At 41.9% G+C, this 21,371-nt stretch overlaps 1 protein-coding gene across 1 annotated transcript in view; it reads right to left on the reverse strand.

Annotated features, from left to right (window-relative positions):
* The window catches only part of ALPK2 (alpha kinase 2), a 150,896-nt gene that overhangs the window by 118,437 nt on the left and 11,088 nt on the right, over window positions 1-21,371 (reverse strand). The gene's annotated exons all lie outside the window — the stretch shown is intronic.

Consider the following 21,371-nt stretch of genomic DNA (forward strand, 5'->3'; position numbering starts at 1 on the left):
CCCATACAGCCGCAGGATAGGATAAAGACGAAAGGGAACCAAATCCCAGTGCGGCAGACAGACATAGATGGTCATGAGAGAACCGTTGCTTGGGAGCTTTTAAATGGAAAAGTTGACACTCATTATGAAATTTAATCTTGTTCCTGGCAAACAGTCTGAAAGGTGGACTCCTCAATGCCTACTATTCATCTCCTAGTAAAATAAACTCAAGGAACAGTGGATGAAAATATAAATAACATATTTTATATAATGTATAATAAATATATATATATATTTTAATATATAATGGATCTGCCTATATGTGTCCTACTGTTCACCTTATTTGCCTGCAGCCACAGAATTTCTGTTTTAATCTTGGGTTTGGGGAGCAAGAATAGAAAACAATCAGAAACAGACCTTGGGGGCGCCTGGGTGGCGCAGTCGGTTAAGCGTCCGACTTCAGCCAGGTCACGATCTCGCGGTCCGGGAGTTCGAGCCCCGCGTCGGGCTCTGGGCTGATGGCTCAGAGCCTGGAGCCTGTTTCCGATTCTGTGTCTCCCTCTCTCTCTGCCCCTCCCCCGTTCATGCTCTGTCTCTCTCTGTCCCAAAAATACATAAACGTTGAAAAAAAAAATTAAAAAAAAAAAAAAAAAAAAGAAACAGACCTTGGGATTAAACTCAATTAGGCCAGGACACTGTTCTGAATTTTCGGTGATTATTCAAAGGAGAGGATGGAAGGTTTAAGGTGTTGAAGAGAAAAAGAAACAGGAGGGCATATATTTGGGCCCCTTCAATAGCATCAAAAAGTACATGACTTTGTGATTAAAAATGAAGACCTAAAAATATTTAGCGTTATTCCAGGTAAAGTAGCGCGGCACCTAAGAAAATATGTGTAAACCATCTCTTTTTCTGAAGCTATAGGAAGAAAAACAGAAACTTCCCTTCGTAAGGGGAGTTTCCAACCAAAGAGCAGAGTTGAAAACGTATTTTTTATGAGATGTCTTTTAACTGCTTCTCCTAAAGGCCTTCAGGGCTTTGTTATTTTCCTGGCTTCTCAAACGGATGCCTCACAATTCACCCGCCACTCTAGGCTTGCTGGGGACTGGGATCTAGTCAGTTCCCAAAGAATCTGCATATTTAAAGCCAATTCATTAGGTCCTCGAGCTACTCTACACTCCCATCAATCGGGCTTGGATTGGTACGTGGGGAGTTTATCTGTTCATTTTATCCCTCCTGGCACAGAAGGCCCTCAAATGTTCAAGTCTAATGGGAGGAGTGATGAATGCCCTTTCCAGCAGAGCACATTCTTGGCCGAGGCTTGGTACCAATCACATGTCAGGTCAGATCAGATTTTCTGCCAGGGTCCTCGGGCCAAGCTGGAGCTGAGGCAGCCACTCCGGCTTCAGGGCAGTCAGCATTTGGGGAGAGTGCCCCACTACTGAGAGCATCAGCTCAGGTTCCCTCTCTCTCAACAGTCCATCCCTGCCCTGGGCTCAGGGGTTCCCATACTTTGCACACTGGGTGCGGTATCTTGCTTGGGGGACACGACCCTCATCCAACCTTGCAGCCTTCATCCAGTTCCCCGAGCTGCCAGGCAGGTAGGCCAACTCAACAGGCGTTTGGATCCCTTCGGGACAGTGGCAACAAATATTAATGCAAATAAGACTGTGTTCTCTCACGGCGTTTTTCATCCCAGGTTAGCAGATTTCTATAAAATTCTTCATGAGATTTGAAGTTCAAAAATATGTACAAAATAATTTTTAAAATGCAGTTTTATCAGGGCACCTGGGTGGCTCAGTTGGTTCAGCCTCCGACTCTTGATTTCAGCTCAGGTCATGATCTCATGGTTGGTGAGTTTGAGCCCCACGTCTGACAGAGAAGGGCCTACTTAGGGTTCTCTGTTCCTCCCTCTCTCTCTGTCCCTCCGCTGCACATGCTCTCTCTCTCTCTCTCTCGCTCTCGCTCTCTCGCTCTCTCAAAATGAATAAATAAACATTTAAATAAAATGCAATTTTATCAGAATTCATATATCCAAGAGGGTTTTTTCCAAACATATGAATGTTGTTTGGAAGTTCCAGTTCATTTTCCCCTGGCGTATCAAATTCTAAACGGGGATTAGGTTCACAGAACACCTTACAGAAGTATTTAATCCATCAAATTCCCAAAGTACCAGATTTCAGGGGTGCCTGGATGGCTCATTCTGAGTGTCACTCATTCAGTTGAGTGTCCGACTCTTGATTTCACCTAAGGTCATGATCCCAGGGTCGTGGGATAGAACCCCGGGCCAGGCTCTGTGCTGAGTGTGGAGCCGGCTTAAGATTCTCTCTCTCTCTCTCTCTCTCTCTCTCTCTCTCTCTCCCCCCCCCTCTGCCACTCTCCCCCAGTCCCTACTCCCCCACTCTCTCTCTCAAAGTAAAATAACAACAACAACAACAACAAAATACCATATTTCAGCTTCCTAAAACCACAAGTATCAAAACTAGGTTAAAATTCAATTTAACTAAATATGAAAGTCTAAATAGCTGCAAAAAAAATATGTATGTATATATACATTATATATATAATATATATAATATATATACATTATATTATACATATTATATATATATTACATATATATATATATATATATATATTATATACATTTATATCTCCAGACTTTGACTTCCAAGATAATTCTGGCACAGTTTATTTTAGTTTCATTTTTAAAACAGCCATTAAAAAAGCATTGCAACTCTGAGAATAGGGGCAAAATTCCAATTTTCATAAATTTGTATGCTAAGCCCAAGGCCCAATTTCACAAATAATTACTTAGTAAAATTAATGAGTTGAACAGTGTATGGAAATTTAAATTTAAAAAATATTTGTGTGTGCTATTTGTACTAAGTATTTTACGCATGTTTCCTTTTTAAGGCTTTTTACCTCTAATCATAAGAGCAATACAAACTCATGACTGAACATTACACACTCGTTACTGAAAATCTTTAATATTTTGATTTTGAAATCGCCCACTACCCAGAGAGAGCCACCATTCTGGCACATTTCCTTCTATCTGTTTTATTTTTCCTTTCTGCATACTTACACATTCAGAAAGCGACATTAGTGGGTGAAAAGTTATGAATATTGTAAGGTTTTGAAACATATCACCAAAAAAGAGTATTGCATTTTCCCTGGCCGGTATGAGCCCACCCACCTCCCTGAGGGAGCAACTCACGACACTAAGCACATCACTGGAAATGTCTGGCCAATCTAAGACGCGAAACTGATATTTTAATGTACATTTCCTTGATTGCTAATGAGGCTAAATATGATTTCATAAGTTCACTGGCCCTTTTTCTTTCATGAATTGTCTCTTCAATTGTTTTTGGTCAACGTTGCTATTTGAGTATTTTCCTTTGGCACACGTAAAAGCATTTCATATGTAATTTGCTGCAAACAGGCTCTGCCTTCCAATTTGTGATTTGCCCTTTTCTGTGGGAAGTTCTGACGTACAGAAGTTATGAATGTTTACTTGCTAAAAACCATCTCCAGGCGAGGAGGAAAGGAGGAATTGTTGTTTAATGAGTTCTGAGTTTCAGTTTTGCAAGACGCAAAAGTTCTGGAGTTCTGTTTCACAGCAACGCGAATATACTCAACACTACTGAACTGCACGCTTAGAAATGACAAGTTTTGTTATTTTTCAAGCCATAACAAAAAAGAAAACTATCTTTCTCCTATGGTTTCTTCCTTGGCTTGCAAAGCCTCCATACCTCCGTGCACTTATCCACTATCCCATGCTGCTATGAGTAAAGCTGGGTTTGAATCAAGCCCTTCTCCCTTTTTCATGTCACTTCATCTGTCCTGGATCAGTTTGTGTCTTTTTCCTTAACCCAGATCTCTGAGATTCTCAGTTTCCTTAACGTTTTAGGAGCTTCCACCCTTTGGAACTAAGAGACTGATACAGAGACGATTTGGGTTTGAAGATTCTAGATCCACTCCCCATCCCCCGCCCCTGCCCCCCCCCCCAAAATGGAATGAAATCGGAGTTAAGACTTTTTTAAGTTTATTTTGAGAGCGCGCCCACCCATGAGCAGGGGAGGAGCAGAGAGAGAAGGTGAGAGAGAATCCCAGGCAGGCTCCATCTGTTAGCTCAGAGCCCAATCCAGGGCTTGATCTCACGAACCAAGAGATCACGACCTGAGCCGAGAATGAGAGTTGGACGCTTAACTGACTGAGTCACCCAGGTGCCCCAGGAGTTTAGACTTTTAACTGTGACTGAATAAAGAGGCTGGAAAATCTTCTTTCCTGAAAGCAACTATAAATATGGATGAAAGAAAGGAAGAAAGAAAGGAGGGAAGTAAGGGAGGGAGGGAGAAAGGAAGGGAAGGGAAAGGAAGAGAAGGGAAGGGAGAGGGCTAATACAGACAAGCAGCCATTTTAGTACTCTAGATGTCAACCAAAGGCATGCAACAATTTAAAAAGCATTTGTGATTGAAAAACTTCTGAATTTGGGGTGCTAACAATGAGTCTCTAAGGCATTCTTGCCTGAACTGGCTCCCATTCCCCCATCCAGCTCCAACGTCATGGAGGTTATGCTAAGGCAGGCTGTGAGCACTGGCATTGTCTCCACCATGGTCAAAGGGGACTCCCTGGATTTAGAGCAGTGGAAAACACCTGTGCCGAGCAGCATTAGCAATGCTCTTGGTAGAGGATGAGTGGAGAAGACCAACAGCTCTACCAGTTCGAGAATGGGATTGGGGTTAGGGCAAGCATCTGTCTGGTTGAGGTAGCACGCATGTGCAATGGAGACCAGAGAGGACCCAACTATTCACTCGCACATTCCCAGATTGCACAGAGGAGACACAGAAGGACCCAGCAGAAAGTAAGCATCAGGGTAGACTCAAACATGGCCCAAACTTGAATGTGTTCCCCTACCGACACACAGATACATTGATAGAAGATGGAAGTTTTATTGGCTCAAGGTATTTGAGTACACCTCTGTCTAATCATTAGCCGACTTGAGGCTCTGCAGACGTAGGAGTGACCCCTAGGAAGCCAAGCTTTACAAAAATTTATTTTTTTTTTATTTTTAAATTTTTTTTTCAACGTTTATTTATTTTTGGGACAGAGAGAGAGCATGAACGGGGGAGGGGCAGAGAGAGCGGGAGACACAGAATCGGAAACAGGCTCCAGGCTCTGAGCCATCAGCCCAGAGCCTGACGCGGGGCTCGAACTCACGGACCGCGAGATCGTGACCTGGCTGAAGTCGGACGCTTAACGGACTGCGCCACCCAGGTGCCCCTGCTTTACAAAAATTTAAAGAGGGGTGCCTGGAGAGCTCAGTTAGTTAAGCGTCCAACTTTGACTCAGGTCATGGTCTCAAGGTTCATGGGTTCAAGCCCCACATTGGGCACATTGTCCGCACGTAGCCTGCTTCGGATTCTCTGTCCCCTTCTCTCTGCCCCTCCCCTGGCTTGTGCTCTCTCAACATTTTTTTTTTTTAATCTAAAGAAAAGTGAGTAGAAATATCTGTGTCCACATACTTTGGAGGAGACAGATTTCACAGATTTATCTCAGGCAGGTTACTAACCTAACAAACAAATAACCAAGCAGCAGCAACAACTTGTGTGGGGGAGAATGGTTAGAATTCAGTCACCACAATATATTATCTAAAGTTTCAAGTTTTTAACCAAAAAATATGAAACATGCAAAGAAATAGGACAGTGTATTCTTACACAAGGAAAAAAGCAGTCAGTAGAAACTCTCTGAGTGTCCCCAGTATTACTCTGATACCAAAAACAGACAAAGATATCACAAGAAAATATAACCAAAGACCAACATCTTTCAAAAACATAAATGCAAAAACCCTTGACAAAATACTACCAACTGAAATGAGCAACATATGAAAAGGATTATATACCATGACCAACAGGGATTTATCCTACTAATGCAAGGATAGTTTCACACCTGAAAGTGAGTCAATGTAAAACACTGTTAATAGTATAAAAGACCAAACCACATGATTATCTCAATAGAAGCAGGAAAAAAAATCTGATAAAACATAATATCCATTCGTGATAAAAACTCCCAGAAGTTAGGAATAAAGGGCATCTACAAAACAAAACAAATAACCCACAGTTTTACTTAATGGTGACAGAATTGCTATTATTATTATTATTATTATTATTATTATTATTATTTCCCTAATATCAGGCGGAAGCAAGGACATGACTCTTGCTATATCTATTCAACAATGTACAAGAGGTTCTAGGCAGGGCAATAAAGAAATAGCATTAAAGCATCCGTATTGGAAAAAAAAGAAGTAAAACTACCTTCATTCATAGATGACAAGATCCTGTATGTAGTAAACCCCAAGGATTCAACAGACAACCCACTGCAACTAATAACATGGGTAGTGCCAGCTAATCTTTGACAAAGCAGGAAAGAATATCCAATGGAATCAAGACAGTCTCTTCAGCAAGTGGTGCTGGGAACACCGGACAGCGACATGCAGAAGAATGAACCTGGACCACTTGCTTACACCAGACACAAAAATAAACTCAAAGTGGGTGAAAGACCTCAATGTAAGACAGGAAGCCATCAAAATCCTGAAGGAGAAAGCAGGCCAAAACCTCTTTGATCTTGCCCACAGCAATTTCTTACTCAACACGTCTCCAGAGGCAAGGGAAACAAAAGCAAAAATGAACTATTGGGAGCTCATCAAAATAAAAAGCTTCTGCGCAGCGAAGGAAACAATCAGCAAAACTAAAAGGCAACCAACAGAATGGGAGAAGATATTTGCAAATGACATATCAGATAAAGGGTTAGTATCCAAAATCTATAAAGAGCTTATCAAACTCAACACCCAAAAAACAAACTATCCAGTGAATAAATGGGCAGAAGACATGAATAGACACTTCTCCAAAGAAGACTTCCAGATGGCCAACCGACACATGAAAAAATGCTCAACCTCACTCATCATCAGGGAAATAGAAATCAAAACCACAATGAGATACCACCTCACACCTGTCAGAATGGCTCACATTAACAACTCAGGCAACAATAGATGTTGGCAAGGATGCGGAGAAAGAGGATCTCTTTTGCATTGTTGGTGGGAAGGCAAGCTGGTGCAGCCACTCTGGAAAAGAGTATGGAGGTTCCTCAAAAAACTAAAAATAGAACTACCCGACGACGCAGCAATTGCACTACTAGGCATTTATCCACGGGATACAGGTGTGCTGTTTTGAAGGAACACATGTACCCCCATGTTTATAGCAGCACAATCAACAATGTCCATCGATGGATGAATGGATAAAGAAGATGTGGTATATATATACAGTGGAGTATTACTCAGCAATCAAAAAGAATGAAATCTTGCCATTTGCAACTACATGGGTAGAACTGGAGGGGATTATGCTAAGTGAAATTAGTCAGAGAAAGACAAAAAATCATATGACTTCACTCCTATGAGGACTTTAAGAGACAAAACAGATGAACATAAGGGAAGGGAAACAAAAAGAATATAAAAACAGGGAGGGGGACAAAACAGAAGAGACTCATAAATATGGAGAACAAACTGAAGGTTACTGGAGGGGTGGTGGGAGGGGGGATGGGCTAAATGGGGAAGGGGCACTAAGGAATCTGCTCCTGAAATCATTGTTGCACTCGATGCTAACTAATTTGGATGTAAATTTAAAAAAATGAAAAAATAAAATAAAGGTGAAAAAAATAAAAATAAAAAAACGGGTGGCAAAGTCACAAGATATAAATCAATACACAAACATCGGTTGTATTTCTGTATACTAACGACAATTCAGAAATAAAATTAAGAAAACGATTCCATCCACAATAGTATCAATGAGAACAAGATACTTAGAAATAAAAAGATTTCTATACTGAAAACCGTAGAACACTTGAAAAATTAAAGACTAAATAAATGGAGAGACATTCCACATTTACGGATTGGAAGACTCAGTATTGTCAAAGTTGCAACTCTCCCCAAATTGATCTGTGTGTTCAACACAAGCCCTATTAAAATCCCAGAAGGATTTTTGTGGAAATTGACAAACTGATCCTAAAACTTATATGGACATTCAACGGAATTCGAACAGCCAAAATAATTTTCAAAAAGAGCAACGGTTGGAGAACTTCTACTCTCTGATTTTAGAACTTCCTAAGAAGCTACGATAATCAAAACAGTGAAATGCTGGCACACTGTCACATAGACGGATTATCAATATAGATGTAGCAGAAATGAGAAGCCAGAAAGAAACCTTACATTTATGTCTGCGGATTTTTGGCAAAGGTACCAAGACGGTTCAACAAAGGAAAGAATGGTCTTTTCGATAAATGGTGCTGGGACCATTGGGTATCCATATGCAAAAAATCTGAACTTTGAAACTTACGACATACCATACACAAAAATTTAACTCAAAATGGATCACGGACCTAAATGTAAGTAAGTGCTACGATCATAGACTTCTGGAAGAAAACACAGGAGAAAATTGTGACTTTGGGTTATGCAAAGAGTTCTTATATCAGTTGTCCTTTCCATTAAGCATGATCCATAAAAGTAAAAATTAGCAAAGTGAATTCCATCAAAATTAAAAACTCTTTTGCTTCAAAAGACTTCATTACATATCACATACTAGGAGAAAGTATTTGCAAACCATATATCTCATAAGGGACTCATATCCGGGGGGGGAGGGGGTGGGGAGGAATATATATTTCTCTTAAAATTCAACAATAGAACAACAAATGACCCAATTAAATAGCAAAAGACTTGAATAGACATTTCACCAAAGAAAATATACAAATGGCTCATAAGCACATGAAAGGATGTTCAACAGCATTAGTCATTAAGGAAATACAATAAAGACCACAACAAGATACCATTATGCACCCAGGATGATGGCTATAATAAAAGAGACAGACAATACCAAGTGTCCATGAAGATGGGAAAAAACTGGAACCCTCGTTCAGTGTTGATGGGAATGTAAAATGGCACGGCCAGTTTAGGATACACTTTGATAATCTCTTAAAACATTAAGCATATCTTTACCATACAACCCAGTAATTTCACACCTGGGAATCTACCTGTAAGAAATAAAAACACACATCCCAACAAAATCCTGTATTCTAAAAACTAGAAACAAGCCAAGTGGCTGTCAACCAGTGAAAGGATAAGACAAATTATGGTATATCCATTCATACAGTAGAATACTATTCAACAATAAAAAAGAAAGGACAACTGAGAGATGCTACAACTTAGGAGAAACTCACCATTATGCTAAGTAAAAGAAGCGAAACACAAAGAACTACATATTGAATTATTCCATTTCTATGAAATGTAAAAAAAAAAAAAGCAAATGTATAGACACAGAAAATATATCAGTGGTTTTCTAAGTCTGGGGGTGGGAGGAGGCTTTAGCACAAATTGACATGAGGGGACTTTTTGGAATACGGAAATCTCTAGAATGGGATTGTGGTAATGGTTGCACATGTATAAATATACTAAAAATTACTGAGCTGTACATTAACAATGAAATAATTTTATTTTCTGTAAATTATACTTCAGTAAAGCTGCTTAAAAAATGGAACAAAACAGGGGCGTTTGGGTGGCGCAGTCGGTTAAATGTCCAACTTCGGCTTAGGTCATGATCTCTTGGTTCCTGAGTTTGAGCCACGTGTCAGGCTCTGTGCTGACAGCTCGGAGCCTGGAGCCTGCTTCGGATTCTGTGTCTCCCTCTCTCTGCTCCTCTTCCACTCGTTCTCTTTCTCTCTCAAAATAAATAAACTTTTCAAAATCTTTTAAAAATAGAATAAAACTGTTAATGGATCCCTTACTTATCCTTTTTAAACAATTTTTATTTGTACTTTATTATTTTTATTTTTTTTCCAGCTTTATTGTGGTATAATTTACATATAGCTTGCAAATATTTTCTTTTCTACATAGTACCAGCGGTCTTTTCTCTCTGTTGATTATCTCCCTGGTTGAACAGAAGCTTTTTATTTTGATGTAGTCTCACTAGTGTCTTTTTGCTTTGGTTGCCTGTGCTTTTGGTGTCACATCCACAAAATCATTGCCAAGGTCAATGTCAAGAAGTTTTTCCTCTATGTTTTCCTCTAGGAGTTCGGTTTCATATCTTACATTCAAATCTTTAATCCGTTTTTAGCTACTTTTTGTGTATGGTGAAAGATAAGCAGCCAATTTCATTCTTTTGCATGTAGAGATCATTTTCCCAACACTGTCCTTTCTTCATTGTATATTCTGGTCAAAGATTAGTTGACTATACATGCATGGTTTTCTTTCTAGGCTTTCTATTCTGTTCCATTGGTCTGTGTGTCTGTTTTCATGCCAATACCATACTGTTTTGATTACTATAGCTTTGTAATATAGTTTGAAATCAAGACATGTGATGCGTCCAGCTTTATTCTTCTTTCTCAAAATTGCTTTGGCTATGTAGGGTCTTTTGTGGTTCCATATGAGTTTTAGGATTATTTTATCTGTTTCTGTAAAACACACACACACAAAAAGTGTCCTTGTGATTGTTATAAATATTGCACTGAGGGGTGTCTGGTTGGCTCAGTCAGAAGGGCATGTGACTCTGGGGGGCACCTGGGTGGCTCAGTCAGTTGAGTGCCGAACTCTTGATCTTAGCTCAGGTCATGATCCCAGCCAGTGTCGTGGGGTCAAGCCTGGGATATTCTCTCTCTCTCTCTCTCTCTCTCTCTCTCTCTCTCTCTCTCTCTCTCCCTAAAAACTAAAAAAAAGAAGAAGAAGAACATATGACTCTTGATCTCAGAGTCGTGAGTTTGAGCCCCACATTGGATGCAGAGGTAACTTAAAAATAAAATCTTTATTAAAAAAGATCGCATTGAACCTATAGTTGCTTTGGGTAGTATGGACATTTTGACAATACTAATTCTTCTCATCTGTGAACACAAAGTGTCTTTCCATTTGTTCATGTCTGCTTTAATTGCTTCCTCGGCGTTTCATGTTTTCATGAAGTTTTCAGTGCAGAAGTCTTTTGCCTCCTTGATGAAATTTACTCATTAAGTGTTTTATTCTCTTCGGTGCTATTGTAAATGGAGTTGTTTCTTAATTTCCTTTTCAGATAGTTTGTTCTTGGCATATAGAAATTCACTGATATTTGTCTGTTGATTTTGTATCCTCCAGCTTTACAGAATTTGTTTATTAGTTCTAACAGTTGTGGTGGGGTTTTGTTTTGTTTTTTTTTTTTTTTTGAGGTATCTAGGGTTTTCTACATGTAAGATCACATTATCTGCAAACAGAGATAATTTTACTTTCTCTTTTCCAGTTTGGATGCCTTTTACCTGACCTTTTTTCTTGAGTCATGTCAAAAAGCATAGGACCTACTGGATAAACCTGTGACTTTGAATGATTATTTCGGATCTCAATTCCTATGAGCCCAAGAAACAGATACCTCGTGAATAAATCCTCCTGAACATGATAGCCCTCGTGACAGATACCCAAAGAGCCAGAAGTCTAACACAAGAATTATCACCAGCCACCTCGTGTGACACTTGCTCCTTTGACAGTGTCGTTATGCTACCCTCTTATGTAACAAGGCAGCACATGAGCCTGCCCTCCTGCAACGTCAAGGTAGCCAGGGAAATGCTGTGCTCTAAGGAGCTCAGCAAAGCTCAGGAGAAAGAGCTCCTGTGCTAGGCAGGCAGCTTGAAGACCTCAACGCCCAAGATTCTGCATTAGTAACAATAATTTTAAAAGCACAGTGAAAGTCACGTGATCTTAAACCCGGGTTTTTGGCAAACTATTATGTTTCCTGTTCCTACCGATAGTTTTGTGGTCAGTGAAGGGACCAATCAATTCTACCGAATTGATAAATGAGCAGGAAAAGTGTAAGTTCCTTACCTGGAGCAAATTTCACAAAGGCGGTTCCCTCCAAATCGCGACTTTCTGAAGCGTTGTCCTCTCTCCTTTTCTTGAACTCCGGAGTCCTGTCCAAGCTTCACGCACTGAGGTCCTGTTCTTTGTGTGAAAGATTCACGTGGCTCTGTTCGGGGCTCAGTTTTGCCAGACCAGCAAAGTCCTGCCTTTGCTGCCCCCATCAGAGGGATTGTGACCACAGCCCTGAAAACATGACCCTTCTTTTCCGTTTCACAGATACTTTTCTCCTAAGTTGCCCAAACGTGTCTTCCCAAGGACAGAAAGAGAAGCTTATTCTGGGGTGAAAAACCGGCACCTCTGTCCTGCAAACTGCGACTGCGTGTGGCAGTAATGATGTACCAGCCGGTTACCATCTGGGTGTGTTACACAAGCACTTCTCCATATGCATTTATTTATGAGGGTTAGTTTGAGACCATTTTTTTCCCCTAACTCCCACCCCCACCCCTAAGTGATGGGACCATAGCAGTAGCCCACCAACCTCCTCTATCCAACCCTACCGCTGTCGCCACCACAGACAGCCATCAGACCAGTCTTCTAGAAACGCTCTGCAGGGCGCCTGGGTGGCTCAGTCGGTTGAGCGTCCGACTTCGGCTCAGGTCACGATCTCACGGTCCGTGAGCTCGAGCCCCACGTCAGGCTCTGGGCTGATGGCTCAGAGCCTGGAGCCTGCTTCCGATTCTGTGTCTCCCTCTCTCTCTGCCCCTTCCCCGTTCATGCGCTGTCTCTCTCTGTCTCAAAAATAAATAAATGTTAAAAAAAAAAAAATTTAGAAACGCTCTGGTTGTTTCTTATATTTTTCCCTTGCTGATTAATCTTCAATGATTCCCCATTGTTAATGGAGTGAAGCCAAATATCTCGACCCAACACTCCCAAGTCCTCCATTGTCCTGGGATGAGAGCTGACCCGGAAGTAAACTCTGAGGGAACTTCAGGTCATGCTTCTGGATGACTCTGCTCTTCTACAGGGAGGGTGCAGGCCTTGTCTTCAAACATTCACCCTTCCCTGGGTTCCTCGGCTTTCTTCTCCATGTCAGCCATACCCTCACCCCAGTCGATGGGTAACGATCAGAGCCTCATCAGTGACACAGACTATCAGTGGCACATGTCACTGGCACCTCAGAGACTTCTCAAAGAGGATTTTATCTCACGCTAGCATTCAGCTGGACTATCGCGGACTGTAATGCCTTGACCAGTGGGTAGAAATGCTTTCACTGAACTCTGCTGCCCCTGGTAGGTGCTCTGCCCCCACCAGGCCCTTCCCTTCATCCCCCCACGTCAGCCCTGAACACCCCATGTAAATCTCACCTGTGGTATCTTTGCTGACCGGTCCCTCCACCTCCTTCATGGCTCAACCTAAGGGGCACCCTCCCACCGGCAAGCCCCTAATCCAACATTCCTGCACCTCCCTTCTCCGAGCTGATGTGTTGCGGCACTTCGAGTTCCTTGGATTCTTCAAAACCAGTGTGGTGATGGCGGGCGGGAAGACTGTGCGTGGATGTGCTCACCTCCTCCCTGGAGATTTTCTCTGGCCAAGAGGCAGAGGAGGAAGCAGCCTCTGACTACTTGCTCTGTGCAGTTTTCTCAATGACCTTGTAAAGTCCTGGAGGCCCGAGGCCGTGGTTTCCTGTCTTTGGGATTCCTGTCCAGGATGGCATGACAGGTACCATGCCTGTAATGGGCTGTGCCGTGGCTGTGCCTGATGTAGGTGCATCTGTCCAGACTTAGCTGAGACACGTCTGATACTTATTTCCTGGTCCAGTTCCATTTCCAGTCTAAAGAAGGTAGAGGATCCCGCTTTTCTAGAAGAGCAAAAGCAACTGCAAAGGCCTTCATGATGACCTAATCCAACTTCCTCATTTGACCCCAATTACAGATTCTGACAAGGAAAGATTCAGACGTAGTCAAAGACTGGGGAGGGGCGTGGAGTGGAGAATAACTCTGCTATCTTCTGACAACGGTGCCATTAAAATAAATCAATTCCAGGGGCGCCTGGGCGGCTCAGTCAGTTAAGCGTCCAACTTCAGCTCAGGTCATGATCTCACAGTCCGTGGGTTCAAGCCCCACATCAGGCTCTGAGCTGTCAGCACAGCCTGCTTCAGATGCTGTGTCTCCCTCTCTCTCTGCCCCTCTCCCACTCACACTCTGTCTCTCTGTCTCTCAAAAATAAATAAAAACATTAGAAAAAGTTTTTTAAACAAATCAGTTCCTGATGACGAGCAAATCATTTGTATTGCTGATGAAATAATCCTTACTTGTGCCACAATGCAGGACTGCCCATTGTTCGGCCAGCCCTTTCACTGCAAATAAAATGTCTCAAACCCTAAAAAGCGCTAGGGATTCCCTCATTTTAATGTTCCCCCAGACGGGAAAGCTGAAACACAGTAACAAAACAAAACAGCTCTACATTTTTAGCATTAACGTAACAACTTACTCCTTCACTTCACTCAAGTTTTGAAAACAAATATCAGTATCAACCCCTTAGTTTCCTCACGGGCGAACTCGCTCTCCAACCAGTCTGTAAGGTGTATGAGAAACACACGCTCACCCGACGCCTCCAGTAAGGGAGCACGGTGCCCAGCTGGCAATGGCTCAAACCAATGTCTTTGAACAAATGGGTGAGTGGTAGATATTACTGTCTTCTCATGTGTGTTGCTCATGCTCTTTCAAAGGACTAACTTACCCAAAGGCGTGTAAAATACACTGCAGTTTATTCTGAGAAGGCGTAGCAGGTCCAACACCAGCCCCAGGAAAGATTGAAAGTTTTGAGATGTCATTCCCTACAGCTGTTCTTTCGATTCCATTTTCTCCCCCATTTGGGTATTCCCTCTGCCCTTACCACACAGTGTTGTGGGATTTTTCCCCATAATTTTCATACCAATATAGAAGTAGTGATGAGAACAAAACATACAGTGCAGGAGGGTTTCAGCTCATTCTATCCGGAGTTTACACTGACCTTTAAAGCAGTTGGTTTCGTTTTGTTTTTCTTTCTTTTTCTTTCTTTCTTTCTCTTTCTTTCTTTCTTTCTTTCTTTCTTTCTTTCCTTCCCTTTCTTTCTTTCTTTCTTTTTTTTTTCTTTTTTTTTTTTTTTAAGATTCTTTATTTATTTGGAGAGAGAGAGAGGAGAGACAGAATCCCAAGCAGGCTCTGCACTAGTAACATAGAGCATGGCTTGGGGCTCAAACTCATGAACTGTGAGATCATGACCTGAGCCGAGTTCACGAATTGGATGCTTAACCAACTGAGCCATGCAGGTGCCCCTAAAGCAGTTAGTTTTGAATTTCACCATGTATCTGAATCTCCTGGGGCTCTGTTCAAATGCAGGATTTAGGGACCCATTCCCAGAGATTCGGACTAAGTGGGTCTGAGTTCAAGGCCATATAACTTCATTTTTAACGACAACCCCCTACCCTCACCCCATGCAAGTAGCCAGTGAACCACATGACAAAAATCACGAAGACACCGAAGGACAATCAGCCACCTGTTCACCATGTCATGTAATTAGATTTAGCCCCATATTTCTCTATTCTAGTTCAGACTGGAGTAGGAAAGTCTGTGATAAACATACTCACTATAGAGTTAGAGTAAGAGGACATCCCCTTTAATATTCAAGATGCTCTTGTACTTTGTAAGTAAGGGATGACTGGTTACCTGATTAGAGAGTCTCTATTTCCTTAGGTTTGTTTATTCAGAGCTATTTCAAGTGTGGGCTTCCCAATCTATTGTGATGGCTTAGGCCACTGGTAAGAATTACTTATGCACTGGGGCGCCTGGGTGGCGCAGTCGGTTAAGCGTCCGACTTCAGCCAGGTCACGATCTCGCGGTCCATGAGTTCGAGCCCCGCGTCGGGCTCTGGGCTGATGGCTCAGAGCCTGGAGCCTGTCTCCGATTCTGTGTCTCCCTCTCTCTCTGCCCCTCCCCCGTTCATGCTCTGTCTCTCTCTGTCCCAAAAATAAATAAACGTTGAAAAAAAAAAATTAAAAAAAAAAAAAAAGAATTACTTATGCACTAACTTGTGAAACTCCACCCACTTTCATTAGCATATCTGCCCTAAATGTGTGGCCCTGGACACATTTTATCTCTCTGAAACTCCTTGGGTAAATGAGAATAATTATAGCTCCTTTCTTGGGTTGATGTGGGGGTGAGTTACTCATGGACAAGGAAATATGGGTAATTTTTGGAGGGTAATTCGTGTAAAAATTAACGTTGGTCCCAGAAGAAATCTTGAGTATATCTCTCTCCAGCTTAGAACTCAGCAAGCAATAGTTTTTGCTGTAGATAAATCTTTTCAACCATCCATATGTACATACATGTACCGTATCAGACATTGGCTGATGGTGGAGAATTTCTTCTATCTTGGCTAAGAAAGTGTCAGATGTTTTACTCTTCCACTGATGACTCCTTCCTGAAAGTCTTTTGTGTACCCTCCCCTGTCAGAAGAAATAACTTGTTCTAGAATGTTCTCATGGCATCCGTGTGAGTCTCATATTTTTCAGATAAATTTCTAGAAATGGAATTGTTAGATCAAACAGTAAGTGCGTTTTTCATTTTGATAGATACTGTTAAATTGTCCTTCAAATCATTATGCAAATTTATATTCTTCCCAGCAATATATGATACCAGATTTTTTTTTTATTATATGAAATTTATTGTCAAATTAGTTTCCATTCAACACCCAGTGCTCATCCCAAAAGATGCCCTCTTCAATGCCCATCACCTACTCTCCCCTCCCTCCCACCCCCCATCAACCCTTAGTTTGTTCTCAATTTTTAAGAGTCTCTTATGCTTTGGCTCTCTCTCCCATTGTAACCTCTTTTTTTTCCTCCCCCCCCCCCCCATGGGTTTCTGTTAAGTTTCTCAGCATCCACATAAGAGTGAAAACTTATGGGAGATACCAGATTTGAAACACAATATAGTAGCAGAATTTTTTATTTGCTAATCTAATAGTTGGATTAGTATTAATCTATTATTTAAGTGCATTTCTGTCATTTAAAAAGAAGTGTCCCATTTGAATGATTTTTGTCTGTGAATTATCCATATTCTTTGCCCATCTTTCTGTTGATAATTCATCTTTTTAAATTATGACTGTTTTATATGTGAATAGTACCCCTTGTCCTAATATATTTACCAGTTTGTCACTTGCATCTTGCACCATGCTATTTCTCCACAAACAAAATCTTCATTTGTGTGTACATAAATTCACCAATCTTTTCTTTCAAATCTTCTGAGATTTTTCATATTCAGAAGGCCCTTTCTACTCTCAATGTAAAGACATTCTCCTGAATTCTTTTCCTATATTTTTATGGTTTCACTTTTTTTTTTTTTAATTTTTTTTTCAACGTTTATTTATTTTTGGGACAGAGAGAGACAGAGCATGAACGGGGGAGGGTCAGAGAGAGAGGGAGACACAGAATCAGAAACAGGCTCCAGGCTCTGAGCCATCAGCCCAGAGCCCGACGCGGGGCTCGAACTCACGGACCGCGAGATCGTGACCTGGCTGAAGTCGGATGCTTAACCGACTGCGCCACCCAGGCGCCCCTATGGTTTCACTTTTTTTTTTTTTTTAATTTTTTTTTTCAACGTTTATTTATTTTTGGGACAGAGAGAGACAGAGCATGAACGGGGGAGGGGCAGAGAGAGAGGGAGACACAGAATCGGAAACAGGCTCCAGGCTCTGAGCCATCAGCCCAGAGCCCGACGCGGGGCTCGAACTCACGGACCGCGAGATCGTGACCTGGCTGAAGTCGGACGCTTAACCGACTGCGCCACCCAGGCGCCCCTGGTTTCACTTTTTAAAATATTCTCAGGGCTCTGGGGTGGCTCAGTCGGTTGAGCATCATCTCTTGATTTCAGCTCAGGCCGGGCTCGCAGGGTTGGTGGGATCGGGTCCCGCATTGCCGGGCTCTGTGCTACCAGCACGGAGCCTATTTGGAATTCTCTCTCTGCCCCTCCCCCGCTCACGCACACGCTCACACATACACACATGCGCACACTCTCTCCTCAAAATAAAAATAAACTTTAAAACAATACATAAAAATAATAAAATAGTATCTAAAATTTTGATACAGTTGGAACTTCCTTTAGTGTGATGCATGACTTAAGGAAACAATTTTTTTTTTCCCATTTGTCTCAACACCCAACTAGTCAAAATCAAATTTCTCCCACTGATTCAAAATGCCATCTTCATTATAATTTAAGTTCTCATCTATTTTGGGTTTCCTGTACAGTCCTGTATTCTGTTCCATTGACCTGCTTCCCCATGTGTGATGTGAAACCACGCGAGTACTTATGGCTTCTTAAATCTGTTTTGATATTTGAAAAGGGCTGGTCTCTTCTCATTACTCTTGTTTTTCAAAAACGTCCTGGTTGTTTCCTATTTACTTCTCCACATGAACTTTATAATCATCCTGTCTCGTCCCCTCTGCCAAAACCCTGTTGGTGATATGATCAGATCAGAACTTCAGAAAGATCATTCGGGCTACAGTGCAAAGAAGCGTGCACGGGGGCGACCAGCATGATGCTGTCGTAGGAGTTCGCGAGAGAGATGAGGGTACCTTGGCCCGGGATGGTGGCAGCAGAGATAGAAACAAAGAGGATCGAGTGCCATGGAGGAATAAAAAGTGGTTGGTGATGAATATGTTTAGGAAGAGGGGCGTGGTTTCCTAGCCTTGCCTGAAGCAACCCTGAGATTTAGTCCGGTTCTATATAGGCCCCAATCTGGATCAATCCAAGGATGCAGGGTTAGTTTGAGAGTTGTCCTGAAAATCAGGGTCCTCTCGGGAAAAGACACAGATAGAGCTCCTCATAAGGAAATATCGTGGGTTCCGACAGGACACCCCAAAGTGAACTGCCTCCCCCTATCGTCAGGAATTAGGCACCAGGAATACCAGACCGGCTTCTAGAGCATCCCACAGGCTGTGGGGTGCACCCAAGTGGCATTAGTGTAATCTTAGACATTCTGTCATATCACATTTGAGGCCTGCAGATCCAACTTGTGGTTAGTGAAGAAAAAAAGATGATGGTTCAAAAGTTTTCCTTTCTTCAGCTCCTCAAAAAGTTAAACATAATTACTCCTAAGTAAATACCCACAAGAGTCGGAAGTTGGGACTCAGTGAGATCCTTGTACAATAAGGTTCACAGCAAAACTGCTCCCAATATCGAAAAGGTGGAAACAGCCCAAGTATCCACCATCAGATGCATAAATAAAATGTGGCATATACGTACAATGGAGTATCGTTCAGCTTTCAAAAAGTAGAACGTTCTGAAAATGCTACAACATGGATGAACCCAGAAAGTGTCATGTTAAGTTACACAAGCCAGAAATAAACAGACAGATATTGTATGATTCAACTTACATCAGGAATCTAAAATAGGCAAATTCATAGAAACAGGAAGCTGCAAGGAGGTTACCAGGGACAGGGGGAAAGGGAGAAATGGGAAGTTACTCTGTAGCAGATACAGAGCTTCTGTTTGGGATGACGCGAAAGTTCTGGGAATAGATTGTGGCTACGGTCGCCCAAAACCGAGAACTTAATGCCACTGAATTGTACACTCACAAATGGTTACAATGGTAAATTTTTGTATTATGTATATTTTACCAAATTTGAAAAGAATGTGTTTTTTTAAAGCTTTCTTTTCTGATGAAAGAACGTGTCACCACCAAGGCACATTACACTCATATGATTATGGTTATATATTGTTTTTTTTTTTAATTTTTTTTAATGTTTATTTATTTTTTTAAACGTTTACTTATTTTTGAGACAGAGAGAGACAGAGCATGAACGGGGGAGGGGCAGAAAGAGAGGGAGACACAGAATCGGAAGCAGGCTCCAGGCTCTGGGCCATCAGCCCAGAGCCCCACGCGGGGCTTGAACCCACGGACCGCGAGATCGTGACCCGAGCCGAAGTCGGACGCTCAACCGACTGAGCCACCCAGGCGCCCCTAATGTTTATTTATTTTTGAGACAGAGACAGAGCGTGAGCAGGGGAGGGGCAGAGAGAGAGGGAGACACAGAATCCGAAGCAGGCTCCAGGCTCTGAGCCATCAGCACAGAGCCCAACGTGGGGCTCGAACCCACGAACTGTGAGATCATGACCTGAGCTGAAGTCGGATGCCCAACCGACGGAGCCACCCAGGCGCCCCTATGGTTATATATTGTATTAGCTGTCTGAGATCTAGGTACTATAGTGTAGACCATACACCTTCTCACCCCAAACAATGCAAAATATTTTGGGAAACAAACTACATAGCCCACATCTCCGGAAATCCCCTCCCAAGCAGCTAACCACAAAGGGAGGAAACATAACAGGGTGAAACCAAAAGTTTGCAGTCAAAACTCAGAGTCCATGTTATTTCATTCGCTGCTAGATAGACGCGATGCAACTGGGCACTCAGGCACGATACGATTCGAGCCTTTAAGCTTTCTCTGCCTCGATCTTTCTTTACTCCATATTTTAGGGATACGCCTGTTCCCAAATATCTTGTGAAGCAAGTAGGTCTAAAGCATTCAATTAAACAGAAGGTGTTTAAAACTCACTTGGCCAATGACCTAAATATTAAGTCACCAGAGTTGGGAGCATCCACTGCTGAGTTCTGAAGACCACTGCGGATGAAGCTGAGTTACGGTTGGTCCAACCGATGTTACAAATGACCTCGGGCTCAAGGCTGTAGAGCTGCCAATACTATTTCAAAAACAAAAACAAAAAAACAAAACAATTTCTTCCAGAGACACCCTTAATGGAATATGTCATAGAACGGCAGAACATCTAAATGGAATAATGAGCAACCCATAGAGAGAATAGTAACATGCTATCCAGAAAAAGAACATTGGTTAATATTGTACAAATAAGTGGATATGAGTTACTTACAGTGATAATATCCTCTGGCAAAAAATTTCTAGAAGCAAAGTCCATCATTGTCAAAACTTAGAAGCAACCAAGCTGTCCTTCCATAGGTGGGTGGAAAAATAAACTGTGGTACATCCAGATAGTGGAATATTATTCAGTACTAAAAAGAAATCAGCTATCAAACCATGAAAAGGCATGGAAGGGCCTTAAATGCATATTATCAAGTGAAAGCCAACGTGAAAAGGCTACATACTGTATGATTCCAATGATATGACATTCTGGAAAAGGCAAAACCATGGAGACAATAAAAAAAAAAATCAGTAGTGGGGCACCTGGGTGACTCAGTCGGCTGAACGTCCAACTTCGGCTCAGGTCATGATCTCGCGGTCCGTGAGTTCGAGCCCCGCGTCGGGCTCTGTGCTGACAGCTCAGAGCCTGGAGCCTCCTTCAGATTCTGTGTCTCCCTCTCTCTCTGACCCTCCCCTGTTCATGCTCTGTCTCTCTCTGTCTCAAAAATAAATAAACGTTAAAAAAAAATTTTTTTTTTAAATCAGTAGTTGCCAAAGATGAATAGGAACACAGATTTTTTAGGGCAGTGAAAATACTCTGTATTATAATGCTGGGTATATGTCATTATA

Source organism: Leopardus geoffroyi, chromosome D3 (assembly GCF_018350155.1).
Source record: "Leopardus geoffroyi isolate Oge1 chromosome D3, O.geoffroyi_Oge1_pat1.0, whole genome shotgun sequence".
NCBI lineage: Eukaryota > Metazoa > Chordata > Mammalia > Carnivora > Felidae > Leopardus > Leopardus geoffroyi.